Below are 21,112 nucleotides of genomic sequence, written 5' to 3' on the forward strand. Positions count from 1 at the left end.
TTCAAAATAATCGATTATAATGGATTATCTTGGCAAAAATGATCGAGTTCAGTGACAAAAATAATGGATTATAATCGATTATAATGGATTATAATGGATCATAATGGATTATATTTGTTCAAAAATAATCGATTATAATGGCAATATAATCAATTTCGTGGTCTGAATTTTACATCCGTAATGGTTTATAATCGATTATTTTTGTCTCGGGAATCCATTATAATCGATTAGAATCCATGGGTGCACGGTGCGGGCAATATTGCATTCTTCGAATCAAGAAAATGTTTTAATTGCTTTTCTACACCAGAAAGAGATCTTTTGAGATTCAGAGCGCATTGAAAGTTGCTACATGTTTGCAACTATCATACGTGCTTCTAGCAAGAAATCTCAAGTAATGAAAAGATCATTTCCTCAGCAGCAGAAAATAGCGGTTCACTTCGCGAACGTGTAAACTCGAAATACTTTAGTAGGTTTTGCATTTTTGAAGGCCATTCAAAACTACATCAATTTTCAGTGACTACTGTTCGCAAATCCACGGATGCTCTAAGCAAAGGATGTTAGTTTTGAACCAATCCCATGTCAAGCGATGGAACACATCTCGCCACTGGAAGATAAAGACGACGGGTATCCCCGGAACTGTCAAGACGATTTGTGCATTCACAGATGAGCCTTTTATTTTGGTTTGACCTTTCCCATAGGATAGACTGGTTACCAAATTTCTACAGATGGACCCGTCGTAAATCAACTAAAAAAGTAAAACATCAATCCACACTTTTTTATACAGCAACGCTAGAGAAACGGTTTAGGGTCTTTTAAACGTTTAGGGATAACATATTAATTCACCAAAAATATTATTTTGTTATTCATCTTTTTTTTTTAGAAATTTCTCTGAATGTCGAAAAAATTGGGATAAATTAGCCGAAGGAAGCGGACATAGTACTACTTTAACTAAGTAATATTGTCCTGTTTTAACTTTGCCCGCTAAATGACTATACTTTTAAACTTATGCAGTTCTTAACTAACCCCAAAAAATTTATTTTAATTTTGCTAGTTATTCAAGAAAACTGCCAAAGTTTTTGTCAAAAAATTGATCTTTTTGAATGAAAAACTGTTATGAAAAAAAAAACGCTGCGTGCACATGAAGAGTTTAGGTTTTCAGATTTATTTGCGTAGCGACTTCTGAAAGTGTTTTCTAACTGCAAACTGCTTCGATTTGCCTCAGAAAACTTTCTCATAAATAAGTCTCACAATTTCCACCAAATCGCTTTCAATGTAACTAAATACACTTAATAAGACTCACAATTTCCACCAAATTGCTTTCAATTTAACTCAAAATAAAGTTTTGCTGGCCATTTTGTGCTTTTTTGAAAAATTTAGAAACGCTTTTTATCAGGTTTCACTCATGTTTTTTACTCTGGGGCTTTAAAATGGTAAACCTTAACTTTTTGCTTAATTTTTTTCTCGGTTTTTGAAACCACGCTTCTTCTTGTAAAAATAGTCTAAAAACCTGTAGAGACTTCAAATACGTTTCCTTGCAGCTGAAGTTTGATAATTCTTGCAGGTACCGATTGGCAGAGAGGTTGTTTCTAATCCCCCAACGCAAATATGTTTGCTGCTGATATCGACAACAACCACCTGCAAAAAGAAAACAATTACCGAGTTGGATCAAAAACTTGATATTTCAAACTCGAATCCAGGTTTCATCAATATTTACGTCGATTCAATTTTCTAGCATAAGTTTTTTTACGTAGCGTAATTATTTTCACTTGATTCAAATGCCTATTAGAGAGTGAATTGAGTATTTTTTTTTCGAAAAAGTCAAAAAAAGGGAGAGAGAATTAATCAAGGTCATAACTGTGAGTATCTTCTAGATTATACTTCCCGAAACAGATTTTTTTTCGAAGTTTTTTCTGACAACTTTGAAATAGAAAAAATCAACGCTTGCTTTTAATTATTGAATATTTTTTGTTGAAAAACTGCTGAGATATGAATCTTCTGAATTTAGTTTTCCTGATGAGTTTCTGGTAAAAAATATTCAAAAAAATCAGAATGGTTTCAACAATAATCAAATTGTTTTCTTCCATTTTTTGGACAAACATGCATTTTATACAAAAACAATTTTAGGTATTTTGGCTATCCCAGACATTACTTACTGTAATAAATCAGACACTATCAAGATCCGATCTAGCTCTTTTCTTTTGCAGCTGATAGGTTTTAAAGGCTTAAAAAACTGAAAACAATTTTCAGTTTGAATAAACGTTCGATCAAACAAAAGAATTTTCAGCTATTTAAAAATGGCGATTAAAACTATTTGGTTTTCCTTCTCATCGAGAACTATTTTTTGTTTTTCTCTAGACATATTTTCATTATAACTTTTTAGGTACCAAACTTTTTTAGGTACCCAAACCATCGATCCATAGTCTCAGCACGGTTGATCTTTACATTATTTATATCTTCTTTCTCGTTAGAGCGTATTGAAATCAACAAAACTATGCCAACGTCATTCCTGATCTGAAACTCATTAACTTTTTGGAAGAACTTGAAAGAGGTTTTTCGGATTTTTACTTTCAAAGGTCGTCATTCAAAATGTTTTTTTAATTATTTTTAGCTGATTTCCTAAGTCTTACACATTTTTTCGAACGAAGCCATTGAAGTCAAATTTCAAAAGTTTTCACTCAAAACCTTATAACTCAGCCATGCTACTGTTTTTTTTTTTCACAGATACTATGTTGTATAAATGGGATAATTTCATTTTTTACAGAATGTGTGAAACGATAAATTGGATTTAGTCAGTATTGAGCTTCAGTCAGTTTCTAGTTTATTGTAAGTGTTTTTCCAGCTTACTCTGCTGATTGTCAATTTTAAAAAAAATCAGAGAAAAACTGTTCACATGGTAATAAGAAAGAAGAAAAACGTCATAGAAAAGTTGTTCCTTTTTTATAACAGCTTAGATTATCAAAGTTGATTAAAAAGCAAAATTGATTTTGAAGATCCTTACTGTGAAACTGCCTGCTACTGCGCCAGCAATAAAGTAACGTTGAGGTGTATATTTTTGGATGTACAAATCTATTCTTATTATAATAAAAATTGTCCAAAGTCACTGGATTGCAAGCCTTCAGTTAGCAGCTGAAGAAATCGGTCTGCCAATCAACTCTGCTGATAACAGTACGACTAAGAGAACACAATTAAAGAAAAGAGACAATTTGAATTCTTCGGAATTACACTATTATTATTTTTATCTCGAGTCAGCCTCGTAAGGAATCGCATGGCGCGGCCGGCAGGATTCTCAGCACAGGAGAATCTAATCAATCAGACATGGCGAAACCATTTTTTTGTCATCAGCGAATTTAGATCCACATTGGCAATTTAAAAATTGGTTAGAACAGTTTCTAATAGTGGTCACGGTTAAGGAAAATGTTGAAGCAGAGATTATGCTTGAAGACCCAAAAGAAAAATTGGAAGAACCACCACCGAGACCAGAAACACCAAGGAAGGGGGAAGATTAGAACGCAAATACAGCAAGAGAGCTGAGAGACAAACTAGCTAGAGTCAGGGTCGTGCTTGAGAATTAAAAAAGAAGAACCAGGTCCGAGACTTGGTCACAACATCTATTACAATGAGGTACAAAAGAAACAAACTGGTATCCAGTTTATTCAGTTTTCTGGGAACTGAAGGAAAGAAGTAGTAGGTATCGAAAATGTCATTCAAGGAGATAGTTGAGCTAGTCGCGGAATCATTTCAAAAAAAGCAGAACGTGTAACATACGAAAAACGCAAACTCTTCACGAAAACACAGGATCACGGAGAGACTTCCGTGACATTTTAGGCAGCATTATTTGCCAAAGTAGCAAATTCTTTTAGGGAAATTTGGAGGATGAAACCGTTCGAGGTCTATTCATTTCAAAAATGAAAAATTCAACCCTCCAGGATTTTATGACATTCGAAATACTGGCCTCAGAGCAGGTATTTAAAGGGCCATAAATTTCAAACACAGAAAAACAAACACATTAGCATTCCAGAAAACTGATAAGGCCAATATGAAGCTCAAACTGAGTGAACAGGAAACAACTTTTTATAAACACTTCAATAAATAATCTATAAAAACAAGAATTCAAATGGACAAACCAAAACACGTAACCGTTGCGGTCGGACATTCAGAAATGACCGTTTGAAATCTTGACCTCCCATGAGAAAGACGTATGAGAAATCCAACATACATTATGACGTCGCAAAAATGTGCAGATCAAAACAAGTGAGCGAAATAACAGAAGATTGCGAAAAATCCGAATAAAAACGTAATTAAATAGAAAATTTTAGATCGTGCAAAGAAATTGATATGATGTATGTACAAACAAACATAACAGTGGGTAGGAGAACTGCGAGGTATGTGACCGATAGAATAATGCAAAAACAGCAAAACGGACATCGCATTCAGAAGAAGAACGAATACAAAAAAGAGTTCTCTTCAGAGATCCAAAACCCAACAGAATGAAATCACGGAAGACCATGGTGCGAACCGAGAGCCAGATAATCCAACTAACTGCAGACACAGGTAGCCCGTTATCTTTCTTATACGGGGTAATAACAAAAAACAAGAAATCATAGATCCAGAAGACCAAGATTCATCCCGGCGGAGAAACAAAACTTGGCGGCTCATTTTGTGGACTACAACAGACAGCCGATCCTTTTTGGGGCTTCTCAAAACAGAACTACCATCAGTATGTTCCTGGTCACAGAACTAAGGATCCGACGTATAATGGGTCTGGATCTCCAGAGTCAAGTAGGCATAATTATTATACAGAGACCGGCACCGTGGGAAATGTTAAGGTTTGACGTTCGAATAACCATATTGCTCGAATTAAGAAAAAGGGAAGAGAATACCAATTCAATCGGAGATAAGTTGCGGTCGGATATAAACTAGTCATTATTGGAAGGTCACATTAAGAAGTTGGACAAAGGCACCATTTGATTTTTCATTGCACCACTTGTAAAAAAAATGATGATTTGATGAAACCCGCAATAGACGCAAAGCCGATCAACCGCAACTGTTCAAAATTAAATACCAAAATGCCAAACGTCGACGAGTTGATAGACGGGGTGAGCCGAATTGTCATAGAAGAAAAAGCGTCCAGGTTAAATTTCACTGTACTTGCCTATAAAATGCGTACAGCCAATAGAAATTAGCTTTTTCAACATCGAAGGCGGTAACACTACAGGAGCATATAGATTCCTGACAGGATTCTACGGCCTAGCAGATATGCCAGCTGCAATCTAAAAAACCATGGAGTGAACAATTAATTTTGCTAAAAATAGATTATATATTGTCCGATTCTAGCGTCATAAAGGGGAGGAATTGGAGCATGAGAAAAAAATTCAAATTTTTTTCGGAACATTTTGACGTAGAAAATCTTGCATTAAAGGTTTCCAAGTATTTTTTTAAACTAAGGTAGATTAGTTAGACCATTTTTATCAAAATCAGGGTTCATGTCAAAGTTCACTAAAACAGAAACTTAAGCCCCCTAATCACAAAAACAGTTGAGATCAATCCTAGGTAGTATCAATCATCTATCTAAATTCTTTCCGAATGCAGCAAATTTCACTGACAAACATTAACCGCTCCTGAGAGAAGAGAAACAGAAGAAAAAACTTTAAAAAAGTCAAACTACCGATGAAGAAATTCAATAAGGGGGAACACAGCCGTTTTTGAGAGTATCAAAACTGCAGTTGCAAATATCTCAAAAAAAGATTATGCAACAAAAAGACAGGATTTAATTGTGACGCAAATCACAATAGTTTTGGAGCCACCCTAGAACAAAAAACAGATGAGGAGAATTGGGCTCCAATCTCTTTTGCATCCAGGTGGTTAAAGCATACAAGAAAAAATTATATTCTACCAATGAACTGGAATTCATCGCGGTTAACGGGGTAGTCGACAGGTACAAAAATATCTTCAAGGTATAGAAATTATCATTACAGCTTACCAAAAAGCCCTTATTTTGCCTTGGATGAAAACAGGTCAAATATGACATACCAAAATAGATGAACCAATTGGATGAAAGGTTAGAACCCTATCAGATCAAAATACTTCACATTCCAGAGAAAAATGACTAATTGTCGAGAGAACCGCAAAATGACCCATGGCTCGAATCCGAACTACACAAAAAAATTATAGGTACAACCATCGATTCCTTTCATAAAGATTTAGACTGCAAGAGCCGTAGGCTAGAAAACAAAATGTCGCTCAACCTGAACGAAAAAGTTCAAGAACATTCGAGAACAAAATAAGTAAGGAACTTATCCCCTCAAGGTTGCTATATCAACAAAAACTGTCAAAAAGGAACAAAACTGGACGTGAACGAAATAAATCAGCTTTCGCGCCATCTTTCTGCAATAATCTGAAATCTGAAAATGGCCGCCAAGAAACTCTACAAAAACACAATTCGAAATAAATTATATACAAGAAATTGAGCGAGCAGCAAAAAAAACATGGTACGGCTGGTGGTCGGAAACACAACAGTGCAGAAGGAGATGGTAGAACAGGGAAGACAGCCTGATGGACGCGCGCTGGAATAGGTCAATGAGTAACACGAACGATATGTCGGAGGAAGAGGAAATCACAAAAACACTGCAGAGAACAGGGAAAATAATTATGGTAAGCAGAAAAAACTGAGGGAGCTCGGAAAGAGAGACAAGAAACCAACATTAAAGAGTAGTTACATAGGCCCTGTCAGAGACTGGACAGAAAAAACCGAAAACCAGACTGCTCTCTTTTTGGCCGCTAATTGGTGGTAGTCAAGTATTTCCCCAAGCAACATACCGGAGCTGGAGGCAGCCACAGAGGAAAACCAGCACGATAAAGAGCAACACGCGAAAAATAGGACGACTGCACTCAAAGTGACGTTCAGTTACGTAAAGTCGTGTTAACTACGACAGAAGAGAACGAGGATGAGCAAAAGGAGGTCTGTGCAAAAGAGCCAACACGTCGACTCAGCCAACTCTCGAGAAAGGAGAACCAAAACCTGTCAGAACAATTGGGAGAGGACAGACTAGGAAACCTGTCCATGTTTTTCGACAAGAGCCTTCTCGCGGAACTGTTCTCGGTAAATGCCTGGATGATTAGGCTCAGGATTTTGGTTGAGCGAGGTAATAAACAAGGATTGCAGCTCATGGGTTCTTATAAAAACACCCTATGGAACCAAAGGGCGGTATCGAAGGACTGCATACTGGTAGACACTCGACTCGCAGTACCCATAAAACTACAACCAGCAGTGATGAATGAAATCATAGAGGACACCTAGGACATGAGGAATTGATGGGAGTATCAAGATACCTGTGGTGGACTCATATGCATAAGGATGCACTAGATATGGTAAGAAACATCTAATTCTAAAAATGCATCAAAACCTCTTCCACTGCTCACGCAGCCATTCAAGAACTCCAATAAGCAGAGATGGGTCAAATAGAAAGTTATAACTAAAAAATCATTCTGAACAAAATTTCTGTCTGGTGGGGGGACCACAGAAAGTGCGGTGGAAAGAACAAAACAAACTAAACAGCGAAGATCGGGTGTGATGGTATTAGAGGAAAATAAATGCTCAATAAAACTTTTCCGAGCACGATAATCCGCAATCTGAGATGAAAAAAAAACACAACCCAAGCTTCTCCAATTCAGGCACACTTCGGAAGATTGCCGAAAAATTAGTTTAAAAAATAAGACATATCTGTCAAACTAATTCTGACTTTTTAGATAAACAACACCCGGAACATTCAGCACTGACAGCATTGCAGCTCAAAAGAAGAACAGACCATTTCAGGGAGAGCCTGAAAAAGTCAGAAAGGCACTTCAAGCTGAGACACGAAACCGATGTTCGCAAACCAGCTCACAACAGCACGAGACAAGGAAAGGATATCAAGTGGATTGTAGACTCGACAAGACAGTCAATTCCGGATTTCAGAAAAGTAATGATCTACTCCTGGGAAAAGGGATTTAGTGAGGACCATGAGGAGGCAAAACCGATTTTGCCAAAGCGAAGGATCCTCAGAAAGGATGAATACAAAAAGAATGAACAATCCTCAACAAAACACTTAATATGAAAAACTACTTCAGAGTCAGATTCAACAAAATAGCGATATAGCGGAAGCGAAAAACCGCCTCAAGCAAGAGTCCAAATGCCAAACCGAATAACAATCTACAGAAAATTAGCTCAGCGGAACGACTAGAGGAAATTGATTCAGAAAGATTTCAAATTAGCCAAAAAACAGTCACGTTCTGAGAAACCTTAGCCTGTGGGTGACTCAATCTCATGGTACAGAGGGTCTCACATAGCAAATGACGGCCTAATTCAACAGCGGCCCAAAAGGAAAAGAAGAAGTGGTCCCGAGGAAATCAAAAAAGAAATAAAAGACAGTGCAGACAGCCAGAAGTTAAAAAGCTGCAACAACAGCCAATGAGTCAATAACCGAGGAAACAGAAAAGGATACGAGGAGACCGGATTGTTGAGATCAGCTTCTCGAAAACCAGAGAATGGGAGAAAGTAAGAGAAGGTGGACTTGTCCGCAAAACCAGAGGACATACTACTCACTTTTCAAAATTTGACTTGTCGTCAGCCGAGTAAGAAAACTGGCCGAACACATATTGAAAAGAGGGATCCAAAAACTAGCAGACGACCCTAGGGGAAAAATTCAACCAGCAGGACAGGGAATAAAACTTTCGATCATTCAGCAGGCGCATCGGACGATTCTAGTATGGAAGACATGGGGGTCAGAAAAGCTCCAGACAAACGATAAGCAAGGAATCTCAACAGTTCGGCGATCCGTAAAACAATTTTAAATTTCTGATCAGGCTTAATTTTTCTCAGCTTTAAAGTTAAATTATTTCATTCGTTCGAATTTTTGATTTCTCTAAGTTTTTCCTCAATTTGTTTTCAGGAATCTACTCTGTTTTAGATATTTTGCTTACAGAATTATTTTGTCATAATAATTTTTCGCGAAATCGAACATTCTTATCAGGCTATGTTGGATAATGAAAAAATCAGCTGGTAAAGCTTTGGATTTGAGAAGTATATTTCGAGCATGATCAATTTTTCTCAGACACTCTTTTTATACACTAATTGATTTGGCAGTTGATTTATCTGCTTACTTAGTTGATTTGAGTCACGGTTAAGTTCTGAAAAAACTAAATTTAAAGATAAATGTGAGAAAACTAGTGACCTTAAACATTCAAATTTCGTTTCCTAAGGTAAGCTATGCCGCCAGCAGTACTTTGATTGAATTGCAACAGCCGTTTTGCTTCAATATTTGTTAAATTAGGCTGAAACGCTAAGATTTCACCTAGTAACACTCCAAGGTTCCTGGAATGAACCTGTAGCGAAACTCTTTCTTGTTTGTAAATAATCTTTCTAAATTATTTTTTTATCCAAAAATTATGGGTTCTAAATTGTCAACAACAAGGGGTTCTATTTTGTCAACAAACTCTTTCTTCTTTTTAAATAATTTTTTTCGAACCATTTTTTTACCCAAAAACTATGGGTTCTGTTTTGTCAACACTAAGGACAATTTTTTTGTTTGCATAGCAAGTGTGCTTGTCACTAGCCTAAATGACGGTGGAAATGCTCATCAAAAACTTAGTATAATTTAGGCACGCGAAATTTTTAGGCATGCCGAACTATTTAACATTCCAAACTGAAATGAGGTGAACTAGTTGGTTTTAAAAGTTCTAACCCGATAGACGAGCAGCTTTATTTTCACATGACTTTTCGGTAGTTGAAAGTCAATGTCGATAATGGTATCTGAAATGTTGTTCACTCTGAGGTATCTGCTGGTAGATAGCAAACAATGAAGAAATACAAACTTATCGTGACAACCCGGGCTGAGGTGCTCGCTTTTGTTTTGTCTTTCAGTGCTCGACAGTGAAGGAAAATTCGAGACAAGGTTCTAATTTTTACATACCGAAACATACCGCGAGCATGGTCAAAACATATCAAAATTTGGTCTAGCACGGTCGAAACATACCTCGAGCACAGCCGAAACATACCTCGACCCCTGTCGAAACCTACCTCAAGAGCGGTCAAAAAACACCGGTTACTCAAGTAAATCGGAGGCAAAAACGAATATCAACATTTTTGTTAACGCTTTTTATTAAAATTGAAAACCAGTATCCATGAATGAAAAAATAAATCAGATCAAAAGTAGCGCATCTCTACAAAATTTTTTATTTGCAAATAACCCCAAGAACCGAAAATAGCCGAAAAGCAAAAGTTTTGACTTTTAAGTTTTGATAACTAATAATAATTCGGACAAAGCGGTCGAAATAAATCTCAATTGGGTCGAGCATGGTCGAGCACTTTTTTTTCTCGAGCACGGTCGAAACATATCTTGCTCTAGTCCAGCACAATCGAGCAGACTTTTTTTTGGTCGAGAGCGGTCAAAAAATACCCGCAATCGATCGTGACGGACAAAACATACCGAATGTTTGCCCCGACGGTCGAGTTGTACACTGAGCTCTTCGACCTAACCCTTTGCATTCACTATCAGACTGTAGCATTGCAAATCGTTCCAAGTTAACTGGTTTTAACTTTTATTTTAACTTGAACATAAGTTAATTAATTTTGCCCGTATAAGGGCAAGAACTCGAATGCTCCGACTCCCTTTTAAGGTCGATGGAGGAGCGCCCGTTTCACAAAAATACGATGAATCTATCAAAAACTGAAAAGCATCTCCTACCATTTATTTAAAGTACAAGGTGAATTGCAGATAGCAAAGTAATAAATAGACCAAATAGCACACCTCGTTTTTTGAATTTTTTACAAGATAGATTAAACCTCTGCCTACGCGTTAAATAGCGCGAATCCCGCACTGGATTTTACTAATGAATAAAAAATTATTAGAATGGATTTTAGTGTCAAAATCATTGGACAATATAATCGATTATAGATGCCAGTTTAAAGATTCAAATCTATTTTTAATGGAATTTAATCAGTTTTGATTATTGAGTTGATATAATCAAAACTGATTAAATTCCATTAAAAATAGATTTGAATCTTTAAACTGGCATCTATAATCGATTATATTGTCCAATGATTTTGACACTAAAACCCATTCTAATAATTTTTTATAATTTTATAATCCAGTTTTCTCCATTATAATCCAGTTTTCTACCTAAATAACCGATTTGTTCTTCATTTTTCCAAAAAAAAAACCATTATAAACGATTGTTTTCTGCAGAAAAACCTCTATTCTTAGCTTGTTGTACTTTTTTTCTGCAAAACAATTGCGAATCAAAGACAACTTGTAGACTAAATATCAATCAAAACGAAACGAAAAAGTAGAAAACCATGTTAATTTTTCTACCAAATCATGTTTTTGGGCTGTTTTTGGTGTAAATTTGTTTACTCCCCTCCCCCCTCAGCTTACAGTTCAACCCATCACCCCTATTTCATATTTTACACCCCCTTTCCCTAATTGTTTTACAATAGGATGGGGGTGGCTACTCAAGGATTAGTCCACCTCTTCAACCCCACCTCCTGTATTTTAAACTGGGGAGGGTGCTTAGAACAGGTGGTGGAGTTTACGTTGAGTCCCTCCTTCACCCATTGATTACCAACCCCCTCCCTCCGTTCAACCATTGAACCACCTCTGAACGTGAGGGGATATAGGTCAAATGGTATTAAAAAAGTGGGTCTTGGTAAAAATAATTAAATAAATTGTTAAACTGCCAAATTAAAAAGAAGAGAAACATTTTTAAAAAACAAAACATTATGTGAAAATTATTTACTTTTAAATATTTGGAAAACATCTTCAAGGGCCTCTGAGAATCCATTATATTCGATTTGGAGCAAGACAAGAACCTTTCCTGCAAGTATCACAGTACAAAGTCGATGAAAGGCAGGTAGACAGTTTGACAAAAATGATCACAGGCTGCTGATGTATGTGTAGGAGGCCGGCCTCTCCGACCCTCTAGTTGGACATCACCAATTTTGACAACATCAGCATGGATCCTTTGATAGTTTCTCTCCATTTCTTTGGCAACCGCTCGGTCGAGGGAAACACCGATGTGTCGCTCTGTGTGCTTGACTGAGTCCAGGAAAGCCTGCGCTTTCTCCAAAGCCTTTCTGTGATGGGACCTCATCTGACGAGTCTCCAAGTAGTTTGACCGTGTGCAAACTTCTGGAAAGGCTTGTTGACATGTTGTACTTCGGAAGAACCGCCAGTTTTCTTTATCTCCTCGTTGTCAGCAAAGCAGAAACAGAAGCGACAGAAGAGGCCTTCTTGAATCATTGAGTAGACCACAAAAGTGTACTTCTCGAGATGTTGTGGTCCATGTGATCTTTTCTCTGTCCTCCTTTGACTGGTGACAACCTCAAACGGTCATGTTTGCAGTGGGGGTCTATTGGGGCTGTCCAGAAGATCAAACTTGACATCACTGTCCATCTCCAGCGAGTTGAAGTTCTAGACTCCTATGTCTATGTAAGCTGGAGACTGCAGGGCTTGCTCAGAGAGCGGAGATATAGAAAACGTCGATGAAAGAGTTTCATATTTTATGGTGGCCAAAGAGGCCAGTGGATCTAAGATCCTTGAGGGTAGTAGCGCTGGATGAGGGTGTTGACTTCTTGGGTCCACTGATGAACAAGGCCTTGAGCGTCTTGAAACTAGAAGTCTTGGAGTCCTTGGGACCAGCCCGCTTTTACATCTGGAAGGTTGAAGTTGAATGTTGAAGTCCAATCCTCCAGAGTGCAGTGTGAAGCCCGGTGAAGAAGTTTTTAGAATGAGCAAGAGAGTTTTGAACGGGGTCTATATACTATGAACGAGGCAGGTTGACAGGTACCTGTTAGCAGGTACCTGCCTCGAGTCTAAAATGAGTCTGATTTGAGGCCTTAAAATTGGGCTCGTTTTCACACCTAAAATTTTTCACACTTCTAGTACTTTCACACTTCTACTAAAAATGGACCGGCGCAGAAGGCGACCCTTTGATAAAAAATTTGAAAAAAAAACCAAAGGGTGACGCTTTTGATTGCGTCCGTGTCAAATTCCTGAGGGCATTCGCCTTTCCTCCCAAATTAGCTACTGTGTAGGATATAATCGAGCTCTGTGTGGGATAACATCGAGCAATGTTTGTCTCAAATTGGCCAAACTTACAATGATTAAAACCCAAACCTTTAATAACAAATTACTGCATGTGACTGCAAATGGGCAACGATTTCGATTCGTCTATCTTTTTCGAGCAGAAGCAGTTATTTTAGAGTTTATGATTGTGACTAGTGTAAATGACAAAAAGATATAGCATGTGGTATTATTTCGCGTCAAAATTTAAAGAAAACCGAAATTAAAGGCCGGTTTTCAACGTTTTTATTTGAAAATTTTCAACAAGGAGACATTTTTAATTTTTATGCAAGTTCCATGCCATAAATCGGCTATAATTTTGAAATTTAGATACATATTAAAAACCTACAATATCGAACGGTTTATCTGTATGTGCTCTATCAATTTTGCTGGCGTACTAGAAACTCGAATCAGCGGAATCGAGCAATTCAATTAGGGAGTTTCGCCCTATTAAAACTTACATTATTTTAATTTCAGTTTTTTAATTGAAAAAAAATACGATTCTGTTCAAAAGTTTTGTTTTGTTTATTGTTGTCGTTACGTAATTTTTGTCTAAATCCACAATTACAGTACTTTGGACACTTTCTGTACTATGTACACACTAACTGTTTAACTGGTTGACATGAAAAAAGACACTCACCAAAAATTTCGTCGTCTTTGAAGAACGAAAACCAGTTCAGTTTCTTGAAGTTGTTTTTAGCCAAATTAAACATTCTCCTCTCTTCGGTCTTAGGTACAAAATTAGCTGGAGATGCTCGGGACGTATTCTGTTGGGGCCGCCAAAACTTGACGAGGCAGAAGTAAGAGCTTGAACAATGTTTAATGATAAGTTTTTTCAGTTTATAATTTGAGTTATGTATTATTGACTGTACTCATAGAGTAGTTTCAGATAAGGTACACCATCTTATTTTCGGCCGGATAGATTCGTGCAACTACTTTGTCTAATACCGATCTTAATCTTACTCTTATATCTCCTAGCCTCAATAGATCTAGTGTATACTGGTTCATGCGAGTTAGTTTCCAGGAGAACAACTGTATTCTAAGTTTTATTCAAATTGCTCTAGTGCTGAAACTGCAAGTAGTTTCAGCACTTACAAATAAATGTAAATGTTAGTTATGGAATATGATTGGTTAGTTAAGAATATTTTATAGAATTACAGAATTATATTTATAACCAATTTTAAATTCTAGTTTAGAGCTGGTTCCAAATCCTAGTTGCACAGGAAGTGCGCTCAATTTCTACTTCTACTGAAAGTTATGTTTTCAATTTTCAGGCTATTTAGACATTTTTTTTTCAAATTCAAACCTACATACCTAAATTATTAGTTTTTTTCTACAATAAACAAACGCCATTTTGATATTTTTACGCCTAATTGAAAAGTACTTTAAAGCTGGAGCTCTCGAGAAGACATTTTTGCTGAATGGTTTCACCAAGTTAGAAAAAAACTAGTATCAGAAAAAAGTTTTTGAAAAACTATTCAATTCTCAACCGAAGTTCAACCTATTTTTGAGCTGTGATCAACGTATACTTTGACAGTAGTCGACTTCTCTCTCCATTTTTTTCTAAAACCAAATGAGGGTCTGCTTAAACCATTCTTGTGAAAATTAAACTTCTTTTGATCAAATCGACAAATATAGATTGTGTCCCTTTTCTACCAGCTCGGTCGAAACTGGGAAGTCATTCTGAAAAACTCGACTACATTTTTTAAATTATCGACGAAAAAATTCCAGCGCAGAAAAAAGGTAAAGAAACTGTTTTGTAACATTAGTTGACTCAAACTGAAGCAGGGGCGAATACAAAGAGTCTTGGCGCAAAAGTAAAAACTGTGGCGGGAGGGGGAGTTGGAGTTGGTGAGAATTTTTGGTCTGGCTTTCAAAAAACGCAAAAAGTTTCCCACAAGATAATTCTTGGTTTTTTTAATGAACTATTAGCGTGAAAAGAAATCGAAAATCACATTTTGTAATTTTTTGAACAATTTTGTGTTGACAAAATTTTAGCATTTTTCTCTTAAAAGCATCGGCAAAAGTTGATCATTTCAGTTGCAATCAAGTTTGGAGTTTTCTTGAGCAATCGTTCGCGCGATTTTCATTCAGGTCCCTATAAGTGGAGTTGAAACTCAACACAATATGCAAATCAGCCACTGGAGTTAATGCAACCCAACTTAACACTTCTAAAAGTGCAAAAAAAGGCATTTGGGTTTTACACAAAATAAAATTTTGTTACCAATTAGAATAAACTCTTGCTAACCTTTGCAATAAAATTTGAGACCAAGAATCAAACGAATTTTGAGACCAAGAAACAAACGATCTTACCAGCAAACATAATCTGAGTGGAAAATTGAAAATTTTAATTTTCAGGAAACTGAAGAAGTTTGAATAATTCGATGTCGATGCATATTGCGATTTTTATAAAAACAAAACTTGAAGCAATGACTTCTGTTCATTTTGTTGTTGCAGTCGCAAAAATGAAGAAATGTGGGATTGTGCTCGGTCGTAAAACTACAAAACTAAATGGAAATTGTCTTCAAAGCACTCAAAATGTGAAAAGTAAAAGGTACCGAACCACAAAGTACAAGATAAATCTCGTTTTGGTTACTTTCAGGATGGCTGTAAAATCTCAGTTTTTTTGAATGAAAACTTTACTGAATTGCAATCAGTTTTCTATAATCAGTTCTCACGAGTTTCACGAAAATCAAATATCACGGAGTTTTTTGGAGACTATGTGAAAACACAGGCAACCGAAAAATAATAACTGAAATTTTCTCACTAAATGATGATACCTAGCTTCATATTGAAAACGATTTAGCTATAACATTTTGTTGTTGCAGTCGCAAAAATGAAGAAATGTGGGATTGTGCTCGGTCGTAAAACTACAAAACTAAGTTGAAATTGTCTTCTAAGCACTCAAAATGTAAAAAGTAAAAGGTACCGAACCACAAAGTACAAGATAGCTCTCGTTTTGGTTACTTTCAGGATGGCTGTAAAATCTCAGTTCTTTTGAATGAAAACTTTACTGAATTGCAATCAGTTTTCTATAATCAGTTCTCACGAGTTTCACGAAAATCAAATATCACGGAGTTTTTTGGAGACTATGTGAAAACACAGGCAACCGAAAAATAATAACTGAAAGTTTCTCACTAAATGATGATACCTAGCTTCATATTGAAAACGATTTAGCTATAACTGTTCTCTTTAGTTTGCCTACGAAATTAGCTCGCACTCTACAAAAAATTACCAAGTTAAAAAAACTTAGTTTTAATATGCAGGAATTTGAAACTTGAGGTATGAATTCCTTTTATTACGAAATGATAACAGCACCAAATAATTATTTTTATCTAATTGAAGATTACTTGGTGTCACTAAACTATTTAGTTTTTTGTAGCGATGAAACTATGAACTCTTATATGTGGTTGTTGGAAAGAAAGAGAGAAATTAAAATGCATAAATTATTTTGAGCTGCACTTCAAAAACAATGCATGTGCATTAAACACTTTATGGTTTTGAATGTTTCATATAAGCAACACTAGGCAATGTCTGACCTGAATCAAATCCATATATCACAAGAAAAAAGAATGTACACGTTACATGTAATTTAAACCACAGCTTCAGAATGCGAGTCAAAAATAAACTTCAAATTTCAATTTTTTGACGATAGACATGAACATGAAAGATACTGAGCATCAAAAACAATGAATAAGAAAATTTCAAACTACGAATAAAGTTATGTTCGTTTCTTGCTATCTCAAAAAATTATGATTTTTTTAACCAAAACTAAAAACAACAAAAAATTTGCTCAGCCAGAAACTACTCAAGGCAGTGTATTCAATTATTTTCATCAGTAAGTACAAAGTATCTATTATTATGTTCTTTTTACATCCTTTGTCTTGATGATTTTTCTTATAACAAAATCTTGAAAATCAAAACTGTTCAGCTTCAGAGATTGTGTTAACAGCAATTTGGTCTTTATAGGATTGACCAACTTAGAAGTTGCGAGTCATCCAGTTTAGATATAGATAAATCCTTTTGCATTGATTATCGTGCTTTTAAGAATACACTTGAATAATATCACTCAAAAGCGTGCATCGCTTAATTACTGTTCATTCCATAAAATTTCACTGATCTAAGTCTCTTATATTCATTGTTTTTTTTTCAACATCGTACATATTTTTTTAACAAAAATATAAAAAAAACTAGTCAACACCGAAAAACTGTTAAAAAAGGGCGAATTTTCGAAACTTGAACTTTCATTAGGAAAAAAACAACCATCTCAGAATTTATAATTCTATGAAATGATTATAAAACCAAACCATGTCCTCAATTTTGATAAATAGAAAAATGTAATGGAGCTTGTTTGTAATTCGCCAGTAGATTTTTGCGTTTTTTAAAAACCTCATATAAGACTGCTTCTTAAAAACCCCACAATATGAAAAAAAAAACATAATATTTTTTCCTGCTTTCAACTGGAGGTTTGAGGTGTTCGAGGAGCTTTTTTGACCGAAATTAATTACCACTAAAACTAAGAAGTTACAAGAAGAACCCGGCCATAACATTTTTTATCTTCATTTATATTTTAAAGGCCAAGTGATTAGCAAGGTCATTTATGTTCGAAATTTGTGCAGCAAAATTTTTGCCGTTTCTTTGATTTTAACCGACGCTTTGTTTTTGCTTTGATCGATTAACCGCTTTATTTTCAATTCTCAGGTTCTTTGTTATTTTATTATGCTATCTTATGTCGTGGGCGATTTTAGAACGAGGTATCTTTTGGAATGGTATCTTATTGACTGGGATCTTCTCGTTTGGGATCTTAAGGTAAGGGATCTTTTGTCATGTAACCCAATAATATTTTCATGATCAAAAGTCGATATTTGATAGTTTATTGATATATATATAAGATGATTTAACAAGACCTTGATGAGTCAGACTAGGTATGAAGAGTCAAAATTTGATCAGTTTATTTGATGCTGGGCAATTTTTGTGTTTTGCTTGTGTTGTAACGTCAATAGTTTTCGAGATAGCAGATGATGTAAGAGTTTGATGTTTGATCGTAGCAAAGGACTGAATAGTTCAGAGAACGCAAATAATTTTCAATTAGAAATTTTAATTATCTGAGGCTGTTATCTTTTCGTCTTGTTGGGGATTAATTCTTAATTTTCGATATTTTACAAAGTAGGTTTCAGTTTTTTATGTAGGTAAACTTTTGTAGACTGCAAGTCAATTTTGTAACTATATTGAAGAGAAGATTTATAACTAAAATGTATTCATTATAAACCTAGGTAACATTTTTTGTTGATAAAATTCAGCAATTAATTCAGTTTCAAAACCTCTGCAAAATTATGTTGTCCAAACTCGTTATTTTTGAAAAATGAAAGCCATTCAGTATACCTTGTATTGAAATTAGCTGGATTTTAAAAACCAAACTGAAAAAAAATCAAAATAGAGGTCTTCTTTGATCAATCTTGTACATTCTGATTCAATTTTTTCAGTTTAATCGGCTAGAGAGAATTTTCCAATGATTTTGTTGTTTTTCTACAGTGCACAACCGATATTCTTCATCAAAATGAACAGATGCCTTAGCTTTGAGTTTTGTTTTATAATGATTGCAAAATGCATCGACATTGAAACAGTCAAACTTCTTCGGTTTCCTGAAATATGAAAATTTTCAACCTCGCACTCAGATCATATTTGCTGGTAAATCTCTATGACTATGATCTCAAAATTGCAAAATTGAATATGGAAGTTCATTCACTATTATAGCAAAATTTTAACTCGTGTAAAACTTGAGGGCACTTTTTTATTACAATTAGAAAGCCTTTAGTTGTGATGCATTCCAGCGCTTGATTTGCAGATTGTATTGAGTTAGTACCAGATATTAAATCAATCGAAGCTCTCTATTTAAAGTTCGAGACAACTTTAAAGTTCGAGACTACGCAAAAGCGTTCAGACTTTCGTTTTTGAGAAGTTGACCAAAGTGTTTTGAAGGGATTAAAATATTTGAGATTTTTTGATACGATTTGAAGCACTCAATGAAGCATCTTCTGCCATTGGTTTCAGAGAATCATAAAACATGGCCATTAAATATAAACTAACACAAAAATGGTTGAATTTTTTTTATCGGAAACGGCACATTCAGGATGATTGGACTGACCCAAATTTTCAGAACACTACTGTTGATATGCTGTTAGTATGTATTCTTGCAGTAAAATTATCATACTACATCTTGTTTGAAGGAAAATAGTTTGGCTGAATATAACCAGATAGTAAAAAAAAAATATTTGAAACTGATAAAATGGAATTTGGCGCATTAACTAATCAAGAATCAAAGTTATACATCCAGAAAATAACAGAAAATTATCGGGAAAAACAATTAGGAAAAATATTAGGAAAAATATTAGGAAAAACTCGGAAAAACAAGCGAATCGAAAAAAAGATAACAATTTCTAATATGAAAAACATACGCTTCCAGCTTGCCAATCGATCTTTTTTAAGGGGGATGTCAAAACTATACTCTGTTTTTGAAGGACAGTAAAAAACATTGTTGATTTTCTTATCGTTTTTGTTTGAAGCAACAAAATACGTGAAACCACAATTTGTTTTTGAATCTCAATTGAATCGCGTGTTGTCATTCCCTGAACGATCAAGGATTGCTATCTTGCAAGAACTTGCAAGATTCTGGCAAGTGAGGGTTATCTTGCAAGATCTTAAAAGATTGAGGTTATCTCGCAAGATCTTGCAAGATTGAGGTTATACTGCAAGAATCTTGCATGATTTTTCCAAGATTTTGCAAGATAACTTTCGACAAAACTTTTCACAAACAATTAGTTTGAGCACTAGAAAAACACGATGAAGATCCAATTTGACTTAACTCACAAAGACATCTGAACCTAAGTTTGGATAAAAAAACTTTGTTGACCATTTTGTTCTGATTGAAAAACTATGATTGCATTTCACCTCTAGACTTGAATTGTTTTCTCTGAAAATTACCTGAAACGAGCGCATTGCCGTCTATATTCAACGATAGTTCCAGGCAACAAAAAATCCAGTGAATAAATGTTTGGACGATTACGGATCGGTTGACTGGAATTGTTGTTGGCTGAACCATGTACTGCGCAAGCTAAAATTGTAACAACTCAATTAACTAGATTAAATGTATGTGCTCTGGGTAGTTTTCAAAAAGTAACACACCAGTTGTTTCATTACTTTTTTCAGATCAGGAGGTTCTCATTTTACGAGCTGTAGTTTGTAGTTGTGACCTAGTTATGTTTGAAAAGATTTTTTAATAGATCTAATTTGAAACAGCCTTGGCTAAATTTGAAACTCCAACCACTCCGAAACTAATAAAAGGACTGGATCTGACCTTGTTTTGACAATGCTCATATTTTGCATTTCACTAATTGTGGGAACAGTGGCTATGCTTTAGTTTCGTACAGTTTTTTGTGCAGCAAAAAAAAAACACTTTTTTGACAATCGCTTTTGTTTTGCTCCAATTCTAAGAAATTAGCTCCGCGTTTGAAAAAAAATAAATTCATACCTGAAAAAGTTAGAATCACAAATAGAGAGGTAAAAATAATGGGAATAATTTTGGCTGGCATAACTTGAACTCAATTACAAATTTCTCATTGAAAGATTTGCAGCTAAGTCAGTTCGATCTCTGTATATTGGTGATTGTCTATTTGTCATCAAACGAGCCAAACAGAACCATAAACATTTAAAATAGAGTGTTCGTGTTGTTTCTCAAAACTGAAGGATGGCGCCAGACTTAAATCAAATGCAATTTTAATTATGACTGATTAAAACACGAGGTCAACATGTTAGTGCCGGAAACGCTTTGAAAAATTTTAAAACTTGTAGAACCACTCAAAAAAAATTAGAAACGTCAAGCTGATTATTGCAAAAACATCAACAGCAAGCTGAAACATCACAAAATTGCAAATTCAAAAGTTGCGCCGTCTAGATGGAGGACGAATAAAAAGTTACTATTTCAAAATAAATCCGCTTTCAACTTTTGCAAAATTTAA

At 35.3% G+C, this 21,112-nt stretch overlaps 1 long non-coding RNA gene across 1 annotated transcript; it reads right to left on the reverse strand.

Moving 5' to 3' along the window:
• Window positions 1-392: 392 nt before the first annotated feature.
• Window positions 393-20,776, reverse strand: LOC134857162 (uncharacterized). Its single transcript, XR_010164878.1, has 5 exons — window positions 20,626-20,776; window positions 20,079-20,208; window positions 13,738-13,904; window positions 1,508-1,635; window positions 393-745 (listed from the first exon to the last, which is right to left on the reverse strand). It is a non-coding gene; the product is annotated as an uncharacterized LOC134857162 (long non-coding RNA).
• Window positions 20,777-21,112: the final 336 nt, after the last annotated feature.

Source organism: Symsagittifera roscoffensis, chromosome 1, assembly GCF_963678635.1.
Source record: "Symsagittifera roscoffensis chromosome 1, txSymRosc1.1, whole genome shotgun sequence".
Taxonomy (NCBI): Eukaryota; Metazoa; Xenacoelomorpha; order Acoela; family Convolutidae; genus Symsagittifera; species Symsagittifera roscoffensis.